Source organism: Schistocerca americana, chromosome X (genome assembly GCF_021461395.2).
Source record: "Schistocerca americana isolate TAMUIC-IGC-003095 chromosome X, iqSchAmer2.1, whole genome shotgun sequence".
Taxonomy (NCBI): domain Eukaryota; kingdom Metazoa; phylum Arthropoda; class Insecta; order Orthoptera; family Acrididae; genus Schistocerca; species Schistocerca americana.
Window position 1 is genome coordinate 629211649 of NC_060130.1, and position 25202 is coordinate 629236850.

At 42.5% G+C, this 25202-nt stretch overlaps 1 long non-coding RNA gene across 1 annotated transcript in view; it reads right to left on the reverse strand.

Moving 5' to 3' along the window:
- LOC124556523 overlaps window positions 1-23806 on the reverse strand; it is a 41709-nt gene extending 17903 nt beyond the window's left edge. Inside the window, exons 1-2 of the long non-coding RNA XR_006968616.1 lie at window positions 23462-23806; window positions 18276-18335 (exon numbers count right to left, since the gene is read on the reverse strand). This is a non-coding gene — a long non-coding RNA (uncharacterized LOC124556523). The remainder of the gene's footprint in view (window positions 1-18275; window positions 18336-23461) is intronic.
- Window positions 23807-25202: the final 1396 nt, after the last annotated feature.

The following is a 25202-nucleotide window of genomic DNA, read 5'->3' on the forward strand; positions in this document are numbered from 1 at the left end:
CATCATTTAAATATTTTCTTATTTAATTGTAAGTACTGTGTTCTGTTCAGAATCTCCTGGAATCCAAATTGTGATTTACTCATAATTGTATTTTTGCTGGAATGCTGAGCCATTAAAGTGTATATTTCCTTTAATGTTGTGTTAAAGGAAATTATCAGTAAAGAAGTTTGTCAATAAAATGGCTATGCAAATAGGAGTTAATAATCTCATTGCACTTTATTCACTCCACCTCATGAATGGCTACATCTACACATGGTAGTATAACCAAGTCAATGATACACTAATAGAACAACATGGCTTGGATTCCATGTTACACTGCAAGTCCCCTTTCTGTCATTGGATAACTAGTTGGGACATGCAAGACGCCTAAGAGATATCCAATTAATCGAAATCATTTCAGAAAACCGCACAGCAAAGATACATATAAATTCAAAACTGGTGGTTTTCTATTCTTTATGAGTAAAATAAAACTTTTCCGAAAATCTACTTCAGCATGGGATACAGCGTTGCTTCATTTATTTGAAGAAAGTTTTGCAGCAGCATGGCAAATGACTCAACTTTAAGCTTTCTGCTTTCCTTGAGTCAAACACAGATGTGAACTAATCATCTTGTGGTGTTGCAGTTCTTTCTGTGTCCATGCTTTCTACGAAATAGGTAGAGAAATTCCGCGTTATGCACGACACCTTTTTTCTGTTTTCTTTCACCCAGACATGTTTCAGTACTTTTTGTGCTATCTTCAGTGGGTTACTTTTTAATTTTCTAACTGTAAAATTGTTGTTACATATTAATATTTTTGCAAAACTTTTGGTACATAATATTGACAACTATGAATGAATAATTATTGTAAAATATTATACATCATATGCTAACAGCTGAGATGTGTGTTAACGACCTGATGCACTGTGTGTTGTTTATAACATTATGTCAAAGTTCTTAATTGGCAAAAAGATTGGATGTATGAACAGTGAAAGTACTGTACTGTGAAACGCAAATGTGCACTTGTCAGCTACATCATTTAAAGTAGTCAGTGTTGTACTTGCACAACCATTTTTCAGCCAGTGTAACAACGCACTACATTGACACCAAGGACAATCAACAAAGAAACCAAAGGTGCACCATCACACCATGAGCATCATTTCTAAGGTATTCTCCTCAGAATATGCTAAAATGGCTTATTTTGGTAACTTCAAGTCCATTCAAACTTCGGAATAGTTTCTCTAACATACAGAATAGTCCTTTAGGGTACAAATATAGTCAATTAAATGGGTTTTTTTACACTGCACGAAAGGGATATTTTAATCTTGTCACATAGCTCCACAAGGGCTCTTGCGAGTCCCTATTTAAAAAGTTTGTGTATTTACTGTACCCTCTCTATAATATACAAATGTGTGTTGATGAGCTAATCCTGCAGATCTAAAAACTAATAGTTATTACCATAGCTATTAACACAACTGTGGGTCCCTCTACGTAGAGTTAAACATAACTCACACACAAATATCTGTGAGCCACTTTAGTGTCATCCTTTATAATATACTGCCACCTTACATAAAGAAGATGAAGAAGGAAGCAGCTTTCAGAGCAGAGTTGAACTCATTTCTTGTTGAAAAGCATCTCTATACTGTAAATTAATGTGTTAGCTTACACATACACTAGACCTTTCTCTATTGCTGAGTGCTTTTTAATCTATTAACAGAGACACCGCCATATCTGTATAAGAATGTTTCTGCAATTGATTGTTTTCACTGTTTCAGATACAATGAAACAGATCTCCTCAGAGAAGTGATCAGTTGCAAGAATTGTTGTGATGGATACAGTGTTGACAGGTGTTTCCACGTTTTACTTTTTAATAAGTGTTATGTAATGCAGTCATGTTTTACATTTCTTGTATATGTAATATAACAAAATGCTGGGTCCTATTTAGTTATATCACTGAGTATATTTCTTGGTAATGTTGTAACATCCTTTAAAAATAGGTATATTGATTTCTCTCCAAATCATACCATGAGAGGTGCTAAGACAATGTTAATGTACTTAGTCAAGAGGAGTGCAGATCATACAGCATTCTTCAATCCTGATTTAGGAGTAAGGCAGACCACTCACCAAACAGCACAAGCATTGGGTCATGCATGCTTGCAAGTGCACACACCCCTTTAAGGCCCTACACTGTGCCATCTAGCACAATGCCAAGAATGCAGTTTGGCAAGTGGATTACGGTGGAGTGAGGGTTGTGTCGGGTGAGTTGGGGAGAGGAAGAAAGAGGCAGGAAGAGTGGTTGGGTATGGGTATGGGTATGGGGTATGGGTATGGGTATGGGTATGGGTATGGGTATGTAGCAGCTTGGAGGGAGGCAGCAAGTGCACTGGCTAGGAATGTGAGAGGGAGAAGTGGCAGGTGCATGGGCTAAACATGTGACACACAAGTGCTGGAACCGATGAGGTGTGGCGTACAATGAAGTGACATGGATGCATGGGTTGGGACAGGGGTGAAAAGAGGGGAAGGGTGAAAAGAGGGGAAGGGTGAAAAGAGGGGAAGGGTGAAAAGAGGGGAAGGGTGAAAAGAGGGGAAGGGTGAAAAGAGGGGAAGGGTGAAAAGAGGGGAAGGGTGAAAAGAGGGGAAGGGTGAAAAGAGGGGAAGGGTGAAAAGAGGGGAAGGGTGAAAAGAGGGGAAGGGTGAAACTTTGCATAGAGTGTGAGAGACAGTGGGTTCCTGGAGAGTATTACGGGAACAAAGAATGTGTTGCAAGAATAACACCCATATATATATCACCCCCCCATGTGGCTGCTGCAATAGGCTAATTAATTATTTTTGTTTGTTTAATATATTTTCTTTGGTAAGGATAAGGTAAAGGGAAGATTTTATTTAATTTCTATAATAATGAGTGAGATCACCAACAAGTTTAATTTTCTTACAGTTAACACATTTAACCCACACTGACACGGATTCAGATTCATTTATTTTACGATGATTCTTGGTCCTGAGAACAAAAGGCATGGTCGACAGGTAACATGATTTACCCATCTCTCTCTTGTAGACCTCTGCAATGTCAAATGTCCAATAAGTGATGACGTCCCGGCTGTTAAAACTTTCTAGCCCTGGAACTTTGTCAACTTTAGGCCCACGGACGAGGGCTACGGTTAACCAGCCGTTACCATGCTGCAACATATCACTGTTGCTAATAGTAAAGTTCGGAACTCCACCACAGAACACTGATGGACCATGCAGGACGACTTGTGCACCTACATAGTTCTCAGTATTAATAACAATATTGCCTATTGCTTTATAAACTGTAAGGTGCGTACACCTTCTTCTCCTATAATATCATGGCATCTTCTGTGTGAGCGGTCCAATGCTGTTGCTCGTGTGGCTGCACGAAGAGTGACACCTTCTTACCAGATTCATTACTTATATAGCATTCTTGAGCCCCTGGTTCTCAAAGTACGTTCACCAGTTCTTGGCTGACGCTACTTTTTAGAAATTTTCTAAGTGCGAGAAGTGGCTGATGGAAGGAAGGATCCAAATGGCATGAATTGTGAATGAGCCACTAAACAACTCTAGCATCTTATGCTCATCCAAATGTTGTGCCAATGAGTGGTCAACTTCATTCTTGGTCACAGTTTGGTAATCACCATTATCATGGCAACATAAAAGGCTGTGTTGTGATCATAGCAAAGTTAGTATAGGACAGGGCTGCTTTCACAGGTGGCCCTGCCACTGATGGGATACAAACTGTCGGCAGGACTGGAGTAGGAAGTGCTGGGTGAGTGAATCAAGCAGGTCTTGTGCCTGTGCCTTCCCTATGGCAAGGAGTTCAGAGCGACATCAGGACAGACCAGGATTTTGTGTAGGTTGGATGGGTGACAATACCACTTTCATAGGTGTGGGAAAGCTCTTGCATAGGATGAACATCATTCATGGGCGTAATGACAGATAAAGCTCTGACAAAGGATTTGGTTCAGTTCGAGTCCAGGCCAGTATTGGGTTATGAAAGGCGAAAAGGGCACTCCTTCCTAGCCGATTCTTGACGGGTGGGGGGGGGGGGGGGGGGAGGGGGGGGGGCGTGGGTCGAGAGTATGAAGGTATAGCAGTGGATATCTGTTTGTGGGGTAGGTTTCGTTCGGAGGTACTACCTGTCTGTCATAGCTCTTCTGAAACAGTAGGCATACAGGACAAGGGAATTCTGGTCACTACAGATACGCCTTACAAGGGTGGCCATGCTGTATGGAAGAATTTTTTATTTATTTACATCTACATATATACTCCACTATAGCCAGCAAGCGGTGTGTAGTGGAGGGCACTATTTGCACCAAAGTCATATTTCTCCCTCTCTGTTCCACTCGCAGATCGCATGAGGGAAAAATGACTGATCGCCTCAGAACGAGCTCTAATTTCACTTATTTTTGAATGGTGATCACTGCGCGATCTGAAAGTTGGTGGTAATAATATATGCTCTACATCACTGGCGAAGATCAGATTTTGGAATTTAGTGAGCAGCCCCTTCCGTTTAACGGGTCATCTATCTCCAAGTGCGTCCCACTCCAAACTTTCTATGAGATCTGTAACACTCCTGCGATGGCTAAACGTACCAGTCACGAATCCTTCCGCTCTTCTTTGAACCTGTCAATCTCTTGAATCAGATCCAACTGGTAAGGGTCCCATACAAATGAACAATACTCTAAGAGTGGATGAACTAAAGTATTGTAAGCAACTTCCTTTGTTGAAGGACTGCATCCCTTCAGTATTCTACCAATAAACCGCAATCTAGAGTTCGCCTTACCCAATACTTGTTTAATCTGATCGTTCCACTTGAGATCATTTCAAATAGTCACACCCAGATGCTTGACAGATGTTATCACTTCTAAAGACTAGGCATTTATTTTGTACTCTTACATTAAGTGGGTTTTTCACTTTGTTATACACAGTAGATTACACTTACTAACATTGAGAGATAACTGCCAGTCATTACACCATGCATTAATTTTCTGCAAATCCTCATTGATTTGTTCACAACTTTCGTGTGATACTACTTTCCTGTAGACTACAGCATTACTGGCAAACAGTCTAATGCCACTGTCAATACCATCAACCAGATCATTTACGTAAATCATAAAAAGCAGCGGACCTATTACGCTGCCCTGTGGCACACCTGATGTTTCTGTTGAAGTCTCCCATTCAGGACGACATACTGCTCTCTGTGTATTAGAAAGCTTTCTATCCAACCGCATATATCATCAGATAGACCATGTAAGAGCGCACTTTTTGGAGCAAGCGACATTGCAGAACTGAGTCGAATGCCTTTTGAAAGTCGAGGAATATGGCATCAACCTGAGAGCCAGTATCTAGTGCCTGTTGTTTATCATGCACAAAGAGGGCCAGTTGTGTCTCGCATGACTGCTGTTTCCTAAAACTGTGCTGGTTTCTGCAGATGAGCTTCTCAAAATCTAGAAAGGTCATTATGTCTGAACAAAAAATATGTTCCATGATTCTACAACAAATCAATGTCAGTGAAATTGGCCAGTATTTAGGTGCATCTGATTTTACACCCTTTTAATAGACTGCTATGACCTGGGCCTACTTCCAGTCCCGTGGAACTTTCCGCTGTCCCAATGAATCTATGATAGATTATGGATAAGAATGGTACTATATTTGTAGCATAGTCAACATAAAATCTTATGGGGATAGCATCTGGGCCAGATGCCTTGGTGGCATCTAAGTATCTGAACTATTACAATCCCAAATACACTAACCACTATGTCAGCCATCCTTGACTTTGTTCAATAATTGAAAGGGGAAATGGTGCTGCAGACCTCTACCGTAAATGAGTTTTTGAAAGTTAGGTTATAATTTCGGCCTTCTGTTTATCGTCATCCGTTACAATACCTGTACTGTTAGCATGGGAAGGTATTGAATTTTCTGTAGCGTTAATAGTTTTTATGTATGATCGAAATATTTTGCTTTTTTTTTTAAATCTGCAGATACAATATTGCTTTCAAATTTGTGAAAAGAATCTCTCACTGACCTTTTGACAGCTGCTTTCATTTTGCATAATTTCTGTTTGTCAGTGGGGCAGTGACTACATTTAAAATGACTGTGCAAAATTCTCTGCTTTCTCAGCAACTTCCTACCATGTTTGTTGAACCAAGCTGGATCCTTTCACTCTCCTATATTTTTGCTAGGCATGTATTTCTCCAACATGTGGTGGACAATACCTTTAAATTCCAACCAAAGATGATCAGCATCTTTGTATCCCATGGTGAATGCTTGGAGCTGACTATGAAGATATTCATTAACGACACTTTTGTTTGTTTTCCCAAACAAGAAAACTCTATGCTGTTTCTTTGGTTTTTTTGCAACTTCCACTGCCATAGAAGCCACGACGACATTGTTGTTGTTGTCTTCAGTCCAGGGGCTGGTTTGATGCAACTCTCCATGCTACACTATCCTGCGCAAGCTTCTTCATCTCCCAGTACCTACTGCAACCTACATCCTTCTTAATCTGTTTAGCGTACATTATGGTCACTAATATCTTCTTCTAGATTAACTTCCTCAAAAAGATCAGGTGTGTTTGTCACCAAGATATCTAATATGTTCCCATCTCGTGTTGGTTTTCTAACCAATTACTCAAGGTTTATGTTGAGAGTGCTCCTAGAATAACTTCACACGAGTTTTTGCTTCTGCCTCCCGTGATAAACGTGTAATTCTCCCACCTCAATGGATGCCAAACTGAAGTCTCCACCTATAACTAATGGATAATATGGATATTTATTTCCTATGTACTCAAGACTTTCCATGAAACATTCTGCGACATTTGTTCTTGATGCTAGTGGTCTATAAAAACATCCTAATACAATGATCACTCCTTGGCTGATTGACAGCTTTATCCAGACTATTTTACAATCCGACCCAGTATCAATCTCAACTATGTTTACACAGTTTTTAACTGCAATGAACACACCACCTCCCATAGTATCAGTCTTATCCTTCCTAAACATTGTCCAATCCGAGTTGGAAATTTCACTGCTATTTATATCTGGTTTCGACCAGCATTTAGTACCTGATACAATATTGGCATTACTATTGTTTATTTTGGACAGTAACTCAGGGATCTTGCTACAGACACTTCGACAATTTATTAACATGAGATTTAGTACATTTAAATCTGTTTGAATGACCTGTTTAGACGAACTAATAATTTTTACAGTTGGTACACCCACATCAGTGTCATTAACTGGTAATTTTTCAGGCCAACAGTTTGTTTCCTGTGGGCAGGAACCGAATCTAAAAAACCTCTATGTGCATGGCACAAGTACTGTGCTACCCATGTAGGCTGCTTCCTGTGTGTAGTGCACCCATGATCTATCGAGGGGCATCCTACAACCTTCCATCCCATAGCGTAGGTTGAGGAATCTACAACCATTTTCGTCACAGAGTCGACGTAGCCTCTGGTTTAGATTCTCCACTCGACACCCTGGATACGATGCTGCAAATCGTCAGCTTGACTTCCACTCCTTGAGAGATGGAGGCCGCCTTCACCAATTTAGCCAGCCGTCGAAAGGACCCAAGGATTTCCTCGGAACCCTGACGAGTGGCATCATTGGTGCCGACATGTGCAACAATCTGTAGCTGGCTGCATGCTCGATAGCCGCCAGAAGAGCCCCTTCCAAATCCCGGACGAGGACCCCCCCCCCCCCCTCCCCGGAAACACAGTGAGTGAACATTCGACTACTTCCCTGTCCTAGCTGTTATGATCCTGAGGGGCTCCATGACCCGCCTAACATTGGAGCTCCCAATAACTAACAAACCCCTATCCCCATGTGCCTGTTCGGACCTTGCTGATGGAGCAGCCACTATCCTGACAGAAGGCGCATTTTAATCCGGCTCATCCCTCCCCCCCCCCTCCCCCCCCCCCCTGCAAGAATCAGATAGCACACTGAATCTATTAGCAAAGGGTGTGAGATTTGGCAGTAGCCTGCGTCCCCCATGCAGCTTTCACTTTGAGGTTCGAGACCTCAACACAGTCCGCCACCCACACTGAGGTTAGAGTGGGTCAGCCAGCTCAGTCACACCTGAGGTCGGTTCAGTGACAGAGAGCTGTGGCATCCCCCCCTGCACATCTAGCACAGCAGAGGCTGCCCCAGGCACCCGATCCCCACCGCACCTCAAGGTGGCACTATGGAGCCTGTTGACTGGTCAATAAAGCTTCCAGCTGCGTTTGGACTGTGGGCAACTCCTCCTGCATCCACACACAATAGACACAGTCCCTATCTATTTAGGTAATATGTGATTTAATGTAAGAAACTTAAGGAAACCTACTGCCACACAAGGTTAACAGCTACACTCAACAATGAAAAACAATAAAAATGTATGGTAGAAGCTAGTTCTGGTGCGTATTTTCCTGCTAGGGGCTATCTAGTGAATATTATTAAAGAATTCAACAGTAACCTACGATAAGCTACACCTGCTGATTATCCCTCGTATTTACAATGTAAACAAACATTTATGTACACGCTTAAATTACCTAATAAAACTAAAAACTGCTACCTTCGATGTATAGTGTCTAAATGACACTAATAAACATAAATACTGAGTACTGTACACTGACAGATGCAGGTACAAAACAAAACCTTTAGCTAAGAATAAGAATTCAGAATGTAAAGCACAAATACTAACTCTACTTTATAGGAGCTGATGGGCTTACAGTAAATGATGTGGGCCGGGTACATTCACAGTGGGAGGGAACTTATAAAATGGGAATATTGCCGGGAATATTTCTTTGGCCCAGGAAGATTCCCAAAAATTGGGAATTAATGAAAATTTTTAGATTTTGAATGTTGTAACACATATTAACAGTTAAAGAGCCTTAAAACTAGGGTAACTAAGTAAATTTATACATTTTAATCGAAGATTTATCATTCCATGCACTAACTTCCGTGCTTATGCCAGGCAAAACATCATTTACCATAAGTCTGGCAGAAAAAATAATTAAAATATTCGCTAGGCCTACTGTTTTTAGGCAAGTTGAAACCCCACACTTCTCCGAACGAAACCTAAACTTACAAAATATTTCTCTGGATACGTAATTCTCAACGGGCCGTTATCTGTAGTATTTTTAAATTTTTCCAAACACCGATTTACTCAGGTACTGTAGTCTACATCTACATCTACATGATTATCCTGCAATTCACATTTAAGTGCTTGGCAGAGGGTTCATCGAACCACAATCATACTATCTCTCTACCATTCCACTCCCGAACAGCGCGCGGGAAAAACAAACACCTAAACCTTTCTGTTCGAGCTCTGATTTCTCTTATTTTATTTTGATGACCATTCCTACCTATGAAGGTTGGGCTCAACAAAGTATTTTCGCATTCGGAAGAGAAAGTTGGTGACTGAAATTTCGTAAACATATCTCGCCGCGACGAAAAAGTCTTTGCTTTAATGACTTCCATCCCAACTCGCGTATCATATCTGCCACACTCTCTCCCCTATTACGTGATAATACATAACGAGCTTTGTAACACTAATTTACCACGTATTTTACATTTGCTTAACTGTTAACGCTCGCAGGTTGCGCTAGTCAAACGTACAAAAGTGAGGTTAGAATTCACTGTCAGTATCCCTTTCCCTAATAAAACGTTGAAAACTGCTACCTCAATGTATCAAGTCTAAACGACACTAATAAAAGTAAATACCAAATATTGTACACTGTGGAAGGGGTTATGGTTGCCAAAATTCGTTCTGTTCGTGGTTTTGAGGGTTTAATACAGACATAGCTGCAAATGGAGCCATCAGAGAGGTGAAGTTCAATGTCAAAGACGGTGGCACTTTGGGATGAGGAGGATTAAGTGAAGCAGAGGGGAGAGAAGGTATTTGTGGAGGAATGAGGATATGGTGTCTTGGCCCTGGTGCATATCATGAAGATATCATCAATGAACCTGAACCAGACAAAAGGTTTGATGCAGTGGAAGGCTAGGAAGTTTTCCTCCATATCAGCCATAAAAACTTTGGCAGAGGAACATTTCCCATGGGTACCCCTGGCTGGGCTGTGCTGTGGATAGTAGTAAGCCAAAAACAAAGAGGAAGCTGAAATGAAATGAGAAACTTGGGTGCAAAAAACAGTATAAGGGACAAAACATAAATCTGAGATACTATGGGCTTCTCTTGAGATAAAATATGGGATAGTTCCAATGAGAAATACCCAGTTGACTAACAACACGTAAATGTGGTTCAGGAGCGCCCGGTCCGTGACTTAGGAAACAGCAAAAAGCCGAAATTGAAAACCAGCAGCAATGGGAACGAAAGTCATAAAATTGGAGAAACTAAAAGCAGAAGGAAGGCTTAAAAATCCACTACAGAAAGGGGTTGGTTGTCCCCAAAAAAAGCTTCAAATGACTGACGTCATTTCACTGGCACTAATAAACTTGAGAACGCGGTCGGCTGAGCGCATGTCATCTGCTAAAATCGACGATATATCAGGCGATAGCTGTAGACGGGAGCGTAACGGATTAAAATAGGGGCACTCAATTAAAAGGTGTCTTACCGTCCACAGCTGAGAGCAGTGGGGACAGAGTGGGGGAGGATCGCCGCTTAAAAGATGTCGATGGCTAAAAAGACAGTGCCCTATCCGGAGTCTAGTTAAAATTACCTCCTCCCGACGACGCGTTCGGGAGGAAGAGGTCCAAGCACAAGGAAGAGCTTTCACGTCCCGCAATTTATTATGGGTAAGTGTCGACCAATGCGTGTGCCATAAATGAACAACACATCGACATAGAACGCTCCGTAGATCGGCGAAGGGAATCGATTGAATAGCTGGCCAAAGAAGAGAGACTGCAGCCTTGGCTGCAATATCGGCCGCCTCATTTCCACTGATACCAACGTGTCCCGGGAGCCAGAGGAACGCCACCGAGACGCCCCCCAGGTGGGGCAAGCGCAGACAGTCCTGAATCCGGTGTACCAGAGGGTGCACAGGATAAAGAGCTTGGAGACTGAGGAGAGAGCTGAGAGAATCTGAGAAGATAACGTACTGTATCCGCTGATGGCGGCGGATGTAGTGGACAGCCTGGAGAACAGCGTAAAGCTCCGCAGTATAAACCGAACACTGGTCGGGAAGCCGAAAGTGATTTGGGGTGTCGCCAACAATATAGGCACTCCCTACATCTAACGATGTTTTCGAGCCGTCGGTGTAAATAAATGTGGCGTCAGTCATTTGTGCACATAGAGCAGCAAATGCCCGACGATAAACAAATGAAGGGGTACCATACTTGGGAAACTGACAAAGGTCACGGAGCAGGCAGATCCGGGGACAGAGCCAAGGCGGTGCTGTACCCCAAGTTGTCAATAAGGTTTTAGGAAAGCGGAAGGAAAGAGAATGGAGCAGTTGACAGAAGCGGACTCCCGGTGGTAGTAGGGAGGAGGGGCGGCCTTGCATACCCTACATCAAAGGAGGCGTCGAAAAAAATGGGCTGGATTAGCAGGCATGGAAGACAGATGGCTAGCATAACGACTCAGAAGGACTGCTCGCCGATTGGACAGCGGAGGTTCAGCAGTCTCAGCATAAAGGCTTTCCACAGGGCTGGTGTAAAAAGCTCCAGACACTAAACGTAATCCACGATGGTGGATAGAGTCGAGACGCCGAAGAACAGACGGCCGAGCAGAGGAGTAGACTATGCTTCCATAGTACAATTTCGAGCGCACTAAGGTGCGATAGAGGCGGAGAAGGACCACTCGGTCCGCTCCCCAGGAGGTACCATTCAGGACACGGAGGGTGTTGAGGGATCGCAGACAGCGAGCCGAAAGATAGGAAACGTGGGAGGACCAGCACAGTTTTCTGTCAAACATAAGACCCAAGAATTTAGCGACGTCTGAAAACGGAAGGTTGACAGGACCTAGATGTAAGGAGGGTGGAAGAAACTCCTTACGTCGCCAAAAATTAACACAAACGGTCTTACTGGGAGAAAAACGGAAGCCGGTTTCGATGCTCCAAGAGTGGAGGCGATCGAGACATCCTTGAAGACGTCGTTCAAGAAGGCTGGTCCGTTGAGAGCTGTAGTAGATCGCAAAATCGTCCACAAAGAGGGAGCCCGAGACATCAGGAAGGAGACAATCCATAATTGGATTGATGGCAATGGCGAACAGTACAACACTCAGCACTGAGCCCTGGGGTACCCCGTTTTCTTGGGAGAAAGTACGGGAGAGAGTAGTGTTCACCCGCACCCTAAATGTGCGCTCTGCCATAAATTCGCGAAGAAAAAGGGGCAGCCAACCTCGAAGGGCAGTCGACCTCGAAAGCCCCAAGAGAACAGTGTGCGGAGGATGCCTGTCCTCCAACAGGTATCGTATGCTCTCTCCAGATCAAAAAATATTGCTACTGTTTGGCGTTTCCGGAGAAAATTGTTCATGATATAAGTGGAGAGAGCAACAAGATGGTCAACTGCAGAACAATGCTATCGGAATCCGCATTGGGCAGGTGTTAAAAGACTGCGGGATTCCAGCCACCACGCTAAACTGTAATTCACCATACGCTCCAAAACCTTACAGACACTACTCGTGAGAGAAATGGGGCGATAGCTAGAGGGGAGATGTTTGTCCTTTCCAGGTTTCGGAACAGGAACGACGATAGCTTCCCGCCATCATCTGGGAAAAGTACTGTCGGTCCAAATTCGATTATAAAGGCAAAGGAGGTAACGCAGACTATGGGTTGATAAATGTAGCAACATTTGGACGTGGATACCATCCGGTCCTGGGGCGGAGGAGCGAGAAGAAGAGAGTGCATGTTGGAGTTCCCGCAAGGAGAAAACAGTATTGTAGCTTTCGCGATTTTGAGAGGAGAAAGCAAGAGGTCGCACTTCCGCTGCACGTTTCTTCGGGAGAAACGCTGGCGGGTAATTTGAAGAGCTCGAAATCTCAGCAAAGTGCTGACCCAAAGAGTTAGAAATTGCGACGGTGTCCACTAATGTGTCATGCGCGACAGTGAGCCCTGAGACCGGGGAGAAACTAGGCGCGCCTGAGAACCGTCGAAGCCTACTCCAAATTTCCGAGGAGGGAGTGAAGGTGTTAAATGAGCTAATAAAGAATTTCCAGCTTGCCTTCTTGCTATCGAGGATGACACGATGGCATCGCACTCGGAACTGCTTATAGCGGATACAATTGGCCAAAGTAGGATGATGGCGGAAAACGCGGAGAGCACGTCGCCGCTCACGTATTGCATCACGGCATGCCTCGTTCCACCAAGGAACTGGGGGGCGCCGGGGCAATTTGGAGGTGCGTGGTATTGAATGTTCCGCAGCTGTAAGAATAACGTCGGTAATATGTGTGACCTCATCGTCGACGCTGGGAAAGTGACGGTCATCGAAAGTCGCTAGAGACGAAAAAAGTGTCCAATCGGCTTGGGCAAACTTCCAGTGTCGCGGGCGCATGTAGGGCAGTTGAGGCTGCAGTCTAAGGACACATGGAAAGTGGTCACTCGAGTGTGTATCATCAAGGGCGAACCATTCGAAGCGCCGAGCTAGCAGAACAGTACCGACCACAAGGTCCAAATGAGATAAATTTGTCGTGAAGGCAGACAAAAATGTAGGGACCCCAGTGTTGAGGCAAACTAGATCTGCTTGGTGGAAGACGTCTAGCAATAGTGAGCCACGTGGACAAGGATGTGGAGATCCCCAAAGCGGGTGGTAGGCATTGAAGTCCCCAACCAGCAAATATGGGGGTGGAAGCTGACCAAGAAGATGAAGGAGATCAGCTCGTGCCATTGGTGTGGACAATGGAATGTATACAGTACAAAGAGAGAACGTGTATCCGGAAAGGGAAAGACGGACGGCGACAGCTTGGAAGGAACTGTTTAAATGGATTGGGTGATAATGGAGAGTTTCATGGAGAAGAATCATGAGTCCTCCATGTGCTGGAGTGCCTTCAACAGAGGGGAGATCATATCGGATGGACTGAAAATGAGGGAGAACAAAGCGGTCATGGGGGCGCAGCTTTGTTTCCTGAAGACAGAAGATGACCGGCGAGTAGGATCGTATGAGGACCGACAATTCATCTCGATTGGCTCGAATGCCGCGGATATTCCAGTGGATAATGGACATAGGGTGAACAGAAAATGGAGAAATGTGACCAAGGTCGCTGTCAACTCAACGACTGCTCAGAGCTTGCGACCGACAGCATGGAATGGCATTCAGCCGAAGGCAGAAGATCCTGATCCATAGGTTGGTCAGGAGCAGTTCCTGCCACCAGCAATCGGCCGGTTGAGCGGCCGCCAGCAGTGCGCCTCGGCGACACAGAGGACAGCCGAGGGCGATTTCAGCCAGGTGGTGCTGTAGATGGGACACGCCTTGGCGGAGAAGGAGAGGAACTGGGTTTCTTTGTAGCCTTCTTGGAAGTATGATGTTTAGAGGAAGGAGGAACCGATGGTTGTGAAGTTGGGGTACGTAAAAACTCTTCACGAGTATGCTCTTTTTTCGAAGTCTTGGTGTCTGACTTTTGGGCTCGAGATTTAGCAGAACTCGACGAAGGGTGAGCCAGAGAGTGGGCAGGCGAAAGTGGTGAGGTTGAACGGGCGATCTTTGCGCTGGCCGATCTGACGACCATGGCACTAAAGGTGAGGTCGCAAGTCTGCGTGGCCGCCTCCTTTGTTGGCCGAGGAGAAGCAAGGACAGTGCTGTATTTTCCTTTCTGAGGCACGGTGGGCTGTCGACTGGCGAATAATTTTCGAGCAGCAAAGGTCGACACCTTTTCCTTTACTCTAATTTCCTGGATGAGCTTTTCGTCCTTAAAAACGGGACAATCTCGAGAGGAAGAAGCGTGGTCACCCATACAGTTGATGCAGCGAGGGGATGGAGGTGGACAAGCACCCTCATGGGCATCCTTGCCACATGTAACACATTTGGCCAGATTGGAACAGGACTGGCTGGTGTGATTGAACCGCTGACACCGATAGCAACGCGTAGGGTTTGGGACGTAAGGGCGAACGGAAATTATCTCATAGCCTGCTTTGATTTTCGATAGGAGTTGAACTTTGTCAAATGTCAAGAAGACAGTGCGAGTTGGAATGATGTTTGTGTCAACCCTTTTCATAACCCTATGAACAGCCGTTACGCCCTGGTCAGACAGGTAGTGCTGAATTTCTTCGTCAGACAATCCATCGAGGGAGCGTGTATAAACGACTCCGCGCAAGGGATTCAAAGTACGGTGCGGTTCCACCCGGACAGGGAAGGTGTGTAGTAGTGAGGTACGCAGCAATTTTTGTGCCTGGAGGGCAATGACTGTTTCTAACAACAGGGTGCCATTCCATAATCTGGAACAAGACTTTACAGGACCTGCAATTGCGTCGACACCTTTCTGAATAATGAAAGGGTTGACCGTGGAGAAGTCGTGACCTTCGTCAGACCGAGAAACAACAAGGAATTGTGGCAACGATGGAAGGACTGTCTGTGGCTGAGACTCATTGAACTTACGCTTGTGAGCAGACATAGTAGAAGATGAGGAGACCATTGTGGAAGTATCCCCCATGATTATCAGCGTCTCCTATGGCGCGCTCCTTCCTTGTGGGGGCCCTCTCTGAGGGCACTCCCGCCTTAGGTGATTGTTCACACATCAGGTCACACCTCCCGAGAAACGGACGGAGGGACCAATCGGCACTTTCGGAAGGTATCAGCTCGCGTAATCACCCCTCCCTGGGCCTGGCCGTTACCAGGGGGTACGTATGTGTCCTACCTGTCTACCCGGGGCGGGGAATTACGCGTTACCCCATCACCGGCTACGCATGGAAGTGCGTGGGTCGGCCTTCAGACACGCACAGGGAGGAAGAAAGAGAAAGGGAAAGGAAAGAAGAGAGGTCTCAAACGCCGCAGCGGAGAAAAGGGTAAAGAGAAGAGGTAAGGAAAAGAGAAGGACAAAGGAAGGATGAAGACATACAAGCAAGGAAGGCGAAGAATGCGGTACATTTACAAGCGTCCGTCTCCGGACGTAGGCACAAACCATACTCCCAGAGGGGGAGAAAGGGAAGGAAAGAGCCAGAGGTGGGGGGGCGAAGATGGGGGATGGGGAAGGATGCGGAAAGGGAAGGTATGCAGCCCGGAAAGGAAGGAAGGCCACATTAGCTCGGGGTCTCGTGCTCGCTACGCACGTATCCACAAAAGAGTTGTGGATCCCCTGGGGGGAGGAAAGAAGCTATTGCACCCTAACCCCACACAACCCTCTATAGAAGAACTGTTAAAATCAAACTCATTTTTAATCAGAAACATAAATAATGGTTTTTCCATAACAATAATGTCAACTGCTCAAATATAAAATTTAAGAAATATGGAACTGTTGTCACAGACAAATCAGTGGGTAGGTTCCAGCAAACGTCTGGGTAGCTTTTCTTTCTCTCAACAAACTGAGCACCATTCATTTATTATTTATGATATGGTAACTGTATCTACAATGAAGAGCCATAGAAACTGGTACACCTGCCTAATATTGTGTAGGGGCCCCCGCGAGCACGCAGAAGTGCCGCAACATAAGGTGGCATGGACTCTACTAATGTCTGAAATAGTGCTGGAGGGAATTGACACCATGAATCCTGCAGGGCTCTCCATACATCCATAAGAGTACCAGGGGGTGGAGATCTCTTCTGAAGTGCATGTTGCAAGGCATCCCAGATATGCTCAACAGTGTTCATATCTGTAGAGTTTGGTGGGCAGCGAAACAGTTTAAACTTGGAGGAGTTTTCCTGGAGCCACTCTGTAGCAATTCTGTGTGTGTGGGGTGTGAATGGATGCAGTGATCAGACGTGATACTTACATACGTGTCACCTGTCAGTCGTATCTAGACGTATCCAGGATCCCATATTACTTCAACTCCACACGCCGCACACCATTATAAAGCCACCACCAGCTTGAACAGTCCCCTGCTAACATGTAGGGTCCATGGATTCATATCCGTACACATCAATCCGCTCTATACAATTTGAAATGAGACTTGTCCAACCAGGCCACATTTCCTGTCAACAGTTCAATGTTTGTGTTGACGGGCCCAGGCAAGGCGTAAAGCTTTGTGTCATGCAGTCATCAAGGGTACATGAGGGGGCCTTCGGCTCTGAAAGCCCATATCAATGATGTTTTGTAGAATGGTTCACAGGCCGACACTTTCTGATGGCCCAGTATTGAAATCCACTGCAATTTGTGGAACGGTTTCACTTCTGTCACGTTGAATGATTATCTTCAGATGTAGTTGGTTCTATTCTTGCAGGATCTTTTTCTGGCCGCAGTAATGTCGGAGATTTGGTGTTTTACCGGATTCCTGATATCCACAGTACACTCATGAAATGGTCTTATGGCGAAATCCCCACCTCATCGCTACCGTAGAGATGCTGTGTCCCATCGCTTGTGCGCCGCCTATAACACCACATTCAAACTCGCTCAAATGTTCATGATCTGCCATTGTGCCAGCCATAGCTGATCTAACAACTGTGGCACACACTTCTTGTCTTACATAGGCGTTGCCGACTGCAGCGCCATATTCTGCCACTTTACATCTTTCTGTATTTGAATATGCATGCCTCTACCAGTTTCTTTGGCACTTCCGTGTATTTCAAACAACGGACTGGTGAATACATACAGACCATCAGACACATTCAAATCTTTGCACGTAACAGCCGCCCACAGTCTGGTGATTATAAATGGTATGCAATCACAATTACTGTATTTTTGCCAAATCATGGTGATTAAATCTTCTTCCACAGCCAAGAATAAATTTTGTTAACTGTTAGTGCTGGGCAACCACCTAGTCATTAGTTATTTTCATTACATATTAATTGTTATACCATAGTGTAGATATCACTAAAACTGTATGTCTGTCTATAACCAATTAGGTCAAAGAAAACCTACGGCTTACAACCTCCATCAGAATAATGTTAGTAAACCTCTTCAGTAACAAAATAAATACTCGCGTTAATCATGGCAGTGAAGCACATTTTCCTGTTTCTCCTCTATTAGATACTCATGCAAACTGCTGACATACAGCCATACAACAATGGGCAACTGTTACTTCAGAGAATCAGTTTTCACACTGCACATTTCAAAATGTGATTTATTATCATGCACATGATTAAGAGAAATCATAATCAAATAACTACTTTTCCATATGCTTTCATATGACTAGCTTTTGGTAGCTACCTCAGTATCACACAGCAAAAACATGAGAAACAAATTTTGTCTTCATCATTGGGGACAAAATTAAATTCTATAATTGCAGGTGTTAAAAAAGGTTACTACGGGTCTCCAGATAGACAAACTCACCAGCCAACAAAATTTTCAATAATTCTTCAAAGACTGACAGTCTATGTTGCAGGATACATTCTGTAACAAGCAGCGAGTAAAAACAAGACTACAGTTAGTACTAAAGTTCTCAGATGTAACACTTAAAGACAGATCCCTCTGCAATTCAAGTCTTCCAAACGACATCCGTAAGGGCACTATTTTTACTGAGGAGCTACACCCACTGGATTCTTATTTAGCAACATACAATGAATACTGATAGCAAGAAAGGAAAGAAAAAGTTGAAATACCACATCTAAAAACATAAAGGCAAAGTAGGAGCACACAGCTTACAGACTGTAAGATTCACCAATTTCTACCTAATGTGAGGCAAAGATTTAGCATGAACTAATATGTTTTTTAATTTGCGTTCATTAATTATATGTTTGTAAGTGACCTGTGTACAACATATTTTAACATAAAATACATTACCAAAACAGAAAGGATGGTGTGTGATAAGTAGGTGGAGAGAACCAAAATTCTTTGGAGTTCATGAGAAATACACTTATACAGTTCAAATCAGAATATATAAAAAAGGAGAAATTTTAATGGCTCTTCTAAGATCCAACTATCTTCAAAATACTGAACTACCGACTGCGTCAAAATTTAGTACAATTATATTATAGTACGCATAAATATAGACACAAAATATCCACAGCACTAGAGACTGAATATATCAATGAAACAGTGTCAGAGGAAGGGATATAAAGCCATTCTAGGGAAGAACTTTCATAAAAGAAATAATCCACACAGAACAATCTACAGATATATGGAAATAAAGGAACTGTAGGCTGAATGCTTCCCATCAGTATGGCCTGCACAGCAACAAGCAGGATGATGTTTTCTTTGTTTTAATGAAGTTGCTGATACCCACCCATAAAATTATTCCATCACCATTTTTCCAATCTTTTCCCATTATGCTGTGTGGATTATAGCAAGTTTTCTGTTTTATTATGACAAGTATGCATTGCAAATCAGTAGATTGCAAATCATAGAATAGTTCAGTGCCATCGATTCATGATCCTTCAAGAAAATGCTCTTTCACAGCTTCACTTTACTACTTTGTTTACTCAGAACTAGTATCAAGGTTCAAGCCTCAATATAAGGTGCTCCTACACATAAAAATCTCAGTTTAGTATAAATATAGAAAGTAATCCAACAATAATTAATGGATTTATGTCATCATATAGGACTAACAACTGCAAAGAGCCCATAAAACACAAATAAGTTTAGAGTTACGTCAACAACATGGGAAATTCTATTTGCCAGACACACAGTTATATAATATTTTGGCATCATATGCACTTGAAGTTGTTTAGTTAGCTAGTTCATTACATGTTCCATGGATCAGTTGCATGATGAAGTGTAATAATGTGGAGCATGAAACTTTAAATTCATATCTCAAATTAATTTGTAAATATGGCTACATGCTGAACATTTGTAAGTTCTCTTTATTATTCTTATTGATATACAGATGTGAGTTAGCAATTCCTACCCACCATCTTTTACACATAACAATAACAGAAATTTTTATACAGAACAGCAGGAAATACAGAGTAGGAGGAAACATCAGAGCTTCAGTATTTCTTTTGAATGTCTTTTGGTCAATGAGGTTTAATATTTTCTGTTTCTTTTTTTTTTTTTTTTTTTTTTTTTTTTTTTTTTTTTTTTTTTTTTTTAAATTATAATTAGTATCAGTTTCAATTATCTTCTTAATGTACAGAAAGTTCTGATTGAGAATAATGAATTATTTAGGAATAAAGGAGACAACTCACCTACAGGCAGAAGCACTGCGTCATCAACATATACACATACAGAAGGTATGGAGCTTTACTTTGCCAGCTTTCAGAATGGCGCTGTAAGAGCACACGCACGCGTGCGCTCTCTCTCTCTCTCTCTCTCTCTCTCTCTCTCTCTCTCTCTCTCTCTCTCTCTCTCTCTCTCACACACACACACACACACACACACACACACACACACACACACACACACACACACACAGTCCCCCTACAGTGTAGGAGAAACGTGTATGCACACATGCCTGTCTCCCTGCAATGTAGGGAGCCAGATGCGTGCATGTAATTTTTTCTCCTACAGCTTGAGCCAGGAACCCTATTCCAAAAGCTAGCAAAGTAAAGGTCTGTACCTTTTGTGTGTGTATCTGTTGACGATGCGGCTCTTCTGCCTTTAGTTAAGTTGTCCCCTTTACACCTAAAAAAGTCATTATTTCTCTTAAATATTGGACATGGTGAGGGATCAGTGGATGTTTTATGTGGTTCTGTGTCACTTGCTAATTAGCTGATTGCCACTTGGTACCTCTCATTGGGAGACTAATTCACGTAAATCAACATTTCCATGTCGCACCTTTTATTCTTTGTATATTCCCTTGACTCAGTATTACTCTATAGGTAAGGGATACCTCATTCCTTCGATTACTTTTTAAATTTTTAACAAGCATTTAGTGCTATGTGTACTCTACTGGAGTTGGTTCATGTGTTTCCTATTGTCAATTTTGTGCATTCAAAGTGTAATTGCAACTTTAATTTTATATTTTCTGGGCTGTTTGTGTCTGATAAGGTACTATTATGTCCCAAGTGCTTTCATTTAATCATTTTTTCACAACTTTGTATCATTATGCTAAATTAGAGTTAATTCTATGTCTTCAGTATTAGTAATTTATTCATCTAAGGATCATTTTTACAACGATATACAATCTGTCAGCTTAATACACTGAGAACATAAATCATACAAAGAAACATATAAATCTACATGTGTTTTCAATGAAGGAAGAACACGACAAGTGGTTGGTCCTAACTTTGTTAAAGGAACCACACAAGACTTTGCCTGAAGCGATTTAGCAAAACCAAAGGAAACCTAACTCACAATGGCTGGACTGAGCATGAGCTTCCAACCTCCCAAATCAGAGGCCAGTGTCTTAACCAATGCACCACCTCGTTCTGTAGTACATAATGTACACTTAGGTATACATTGTTCACTGTCTCTTCAAGCTTCAGCCCATAACAGGTGCACTTGTCGGTTAGGCTACTGCCTTGAAACTAGTTCTGACTATAGTATCCATGTAGAGAAGTTAATCCTGAAATATGACCAGTTAAAGGCAAAAATTTTCTTTGAAAAAAATTGTCAAGATTATGAAAGATTCGTGATCTAATATCAAGGTTCCTGTGTCTACATAAATGAATCTGTTGTCATACCAGATTGAGGAGCATGAACATACTACTAGTCATCTGGCAGCATAGAGACTGCCTGTGTGCAGCTGCCAAAGTGTGTGTGTGTGTGTGTGTGTTAATGTGTTGGGCTGTTACTGTGAGCTCTGACACAACTTACTGTGCAGTTATCCTCAGATTCTGTGTTGCTGTTATAAACAGTGGAACAACTGCGAGGAGAAACAGAAGGATAACATGTCAAAAAAGTCATTACTTTTTTTTGGGCACCAAGCATGGCCGAATTCCTGAGACCATGTCTAATCGCCATCCACTCCAGAACTCTGTAATTCAGAAAATCACAAGAGCACCTCAAACCAGTGATACTGCCAAGTTTAAAGTTTACCTTTGGAAGCCATGAACCACTTTCAGGGTAAATGGATATAATTAGTTACGAAGAAAGCTACACCAACAAGAGAACAAGTCAATAACAACCAGGAGGAACTTAAACAGCAAACTGCCTGCTTACCGTAGCTTACATATGAGGTGTTAATGACAGTCGGCTAGATTCTCCACTGAGGGGTAATCAATAATTCTATTATATCAGCAAACTAAGAGACTTCCTGGGTTCCCCTAAACACACCAACAAGCGTCATGCACCAGAAGGTACAAGCTGAGCTGTAATTGTTGACTGGTCTACACTCACAGGGCAGGATGTAGTGTCAATAAACATACTGTGAAGCACAAGTGCAGTAGTATCTGGGACATCAGTAGTTTTATCATATGAGGAAGTCATACTCCCCTTGCCCATACAAAGCATTATTCGGTGAGCTCAAGCTCATATTCAACAAGAAAGTTGGATGAAACTGACTACATTCCTTTCAAAGGAACCATACAGTTTCCAGAATGAATTCCCTATATAGTAGAGAATGCACCAATATGAAACTTCCTAGCAGATTAAAACTGTCCCCTAGAGTGGGACTTTAACTTGGAATCTTTGCCTTTCACAGAACTGTTCGACAAAGTGAGCTATCCAAGCACCATTCACGATGCACCCTCACAGCCTCCGTGCCAGTACCTAATCTCCTACCTTTGAAACTACACAGAAGTTTTTAGCACACTTCTTTCGCACTGTCAGTCCATAGAAAAATATGGAATTTTAACAGCTCGCAAGGCATGACTTGGATTAAAGGCACTAAGCTCTGGCAATGTCAGGATTATGTAGCAACAAGGCAAAGCTGTTGGCAGAAAAATAATACTGGCATTCACATGTACTGATGAACATATTGGGCTCTCAATCCCACTTTCCCAGCATGTAGTATCTTACCGTCATCACCACTCGTCCACGAGATCAATCAGTGGCATTTGCACAACAAACATTTGTAATACCTCTGTTGTCATACTGCGTATGTATACTTTCAGAGACGCCATAGTATCATATATTAAAGCCACATAACAAAAACATTTGAAATAAAAGGAATGGAGATTTCGGGCTGCACTACGGGTCAATTTATCATCACAAAAAATTTATAGAGTGATACAATATTACACAACCCTTTTTATTAACAGTGAAAGCAGACCAGGCCACGGCAGCAAGTATGCATCAGTTTCTAGAAGCCAGTCATAATACAGCTGACCAACACTTAACAACATAAATTGCAGGGCAAAAGTCATAGTTTTCTTTCGAAAGAAATGTTATTGCATGGTACAGTTATGAATACACAGTGAGATTTAGAACTAAGACACCATTGCGAAATGTTGATCTCATTTACACATTTCAAAGGAAGATACTTTGAAGTGCCTTTAAGATTTTCTTTGAACAGACATATTACACGAGTGGAGTATCATTTCCCAAATGGATAATGGTTCAATATGGTTCCAGAAACGTCACTGCGCAGGTATATTATTATCAAATGTCCTCTTACGAAATGACATTAATGAACCACGAATTTTTTCTAAGCTAAGGACCCAATCACCTGTTTATTTAAATCATTTCTACATAATTACCATATCAGGAGTCTCATAGTCCGACGCAGAACCTTTAAAACACGAATAGCAGACGCCCATTTTCCTTCACTACAGCTACCACACAATATACAACAAATATTGAAGCTATTCAAAGGTCTTCATACATGAAGTTCTGTGGGACAAGATTGCATTAAGTCAACTCCTAGCGGCACTAAAAACTTGCACCACATCCACCCTTTCGAATTGTACAAGTCAACTTGACTGTGAAAGTATCCTACAGGTAGAAAGAACGGCCGACAGGCAGTACGAAATGTTTAAAGCCATCGAGATTTATAACTACATGTTCTTTCCGACACCACCACCCCAGGAGTATCTACAACTGCCGACGGATAGTACTAGCGAGAGAAAAAAGCCTCTTTGGTTGCCGAGTGGTGTGCATTAAGAGCTGTCGTAGAGATAAGTGTTTAATTGAGTAATAACAATTAATTAAGGAAATATTATATCATAAATAAGTACATTAATACCTATTGTTGGCTATCAATTGAAGATTTCACATTTTTTGCGTATTTTCCGGGGAAAGCAAACATTTCATAGGCGCGAATTTTTTACTAGGATTTGTTTATGTTATCGTATACTCTAAATTACGTAATTATTTCAATAAAGTACAATTCGAGTTATTGGTGTATTCTTGCAAGCTATCCATTTGGTTCTCTAGCAAGTGGCCGAAGTGAAAAATTCCGAAATATGTGAAAAGTTCGTATAACGTAGAGTCAGCTCTTTGTTTACTTTAGTTTCGTCACATTAACGATGCAGGTTTAATCGTTTTTATTTCTCTAGAAGTTTTGAATTAGTATCGGAACTTTAGGCCTAATCTTTCTAAGAAATTTAATATATTAACTGAGTAGTCGAGGAAGTTATTCTTGTTAGACTAAATCTAAATTTGTTTGCCATAAGTGAGTAGTGCATGACTTGCCATAGGACTGTTAGTTCCGGGGTGTGGTGTGAGAGCTGTTGCAGTTTCTTTCATGTGGGCGACTGTAGCGGTGTGGGAATTGTGGAAATAAACAAGGCTTATTGGTTGTGTAGGATTTTCTGTAGAGAGAGGAAGATAATAGAATAGCAGGAGAAGATTGCTGCCCTTCAGGCGTAACTAGATAAAGCAAAGCAATATCTGTAAAGGTTAAGGTTGGAGAAGGGAAAAGAAATGTGGGAAGTGATGACAGGTTATAGAAGAAATTGGAATAGGACTTTCTCGGACAGTGTTACTGAGAATGTGGAAAACAGGTTTGATCTGTTGTCACATTTGGAAACGGATGAGCCACGAGTACATGCAGGAACAGACAAGACACAACAAATTTTCAAATAGTGTTCGAAGAGTAAGACCCCAGAAAAATTGTGAAGAAGAAGAAAGTTTGTTGTTAGGTGGTTCACATGGTAGAGGTGTTGGCCATCTGTTGCAGGATGAACTAGGGTCCATCTGTTGCAGGATGAACTAGGGTCAGATTATCAGGTCGCAAGTTTTTTTAAACCTAGTGCAAGTCTGGGTTAGGTAGTAGAGGATAGAGGTTCACTTTGCAAACATTTCGCAGAGGAAGAAACCGTGGTAATAGTGGGTGAGGCAGGCAACACATAAACAAGGACCCTAATTATTCAATTGAGGGTGACCAGGTAAAGATAACTTCGGCAACAAGACATACTGGTGTTGAGCTTGTAACTGTCTGAGGTGTCATGACCTGCCTTATTTAAACTCTTCTGTTAGGAGAGTTGATTTAGAGGTGGA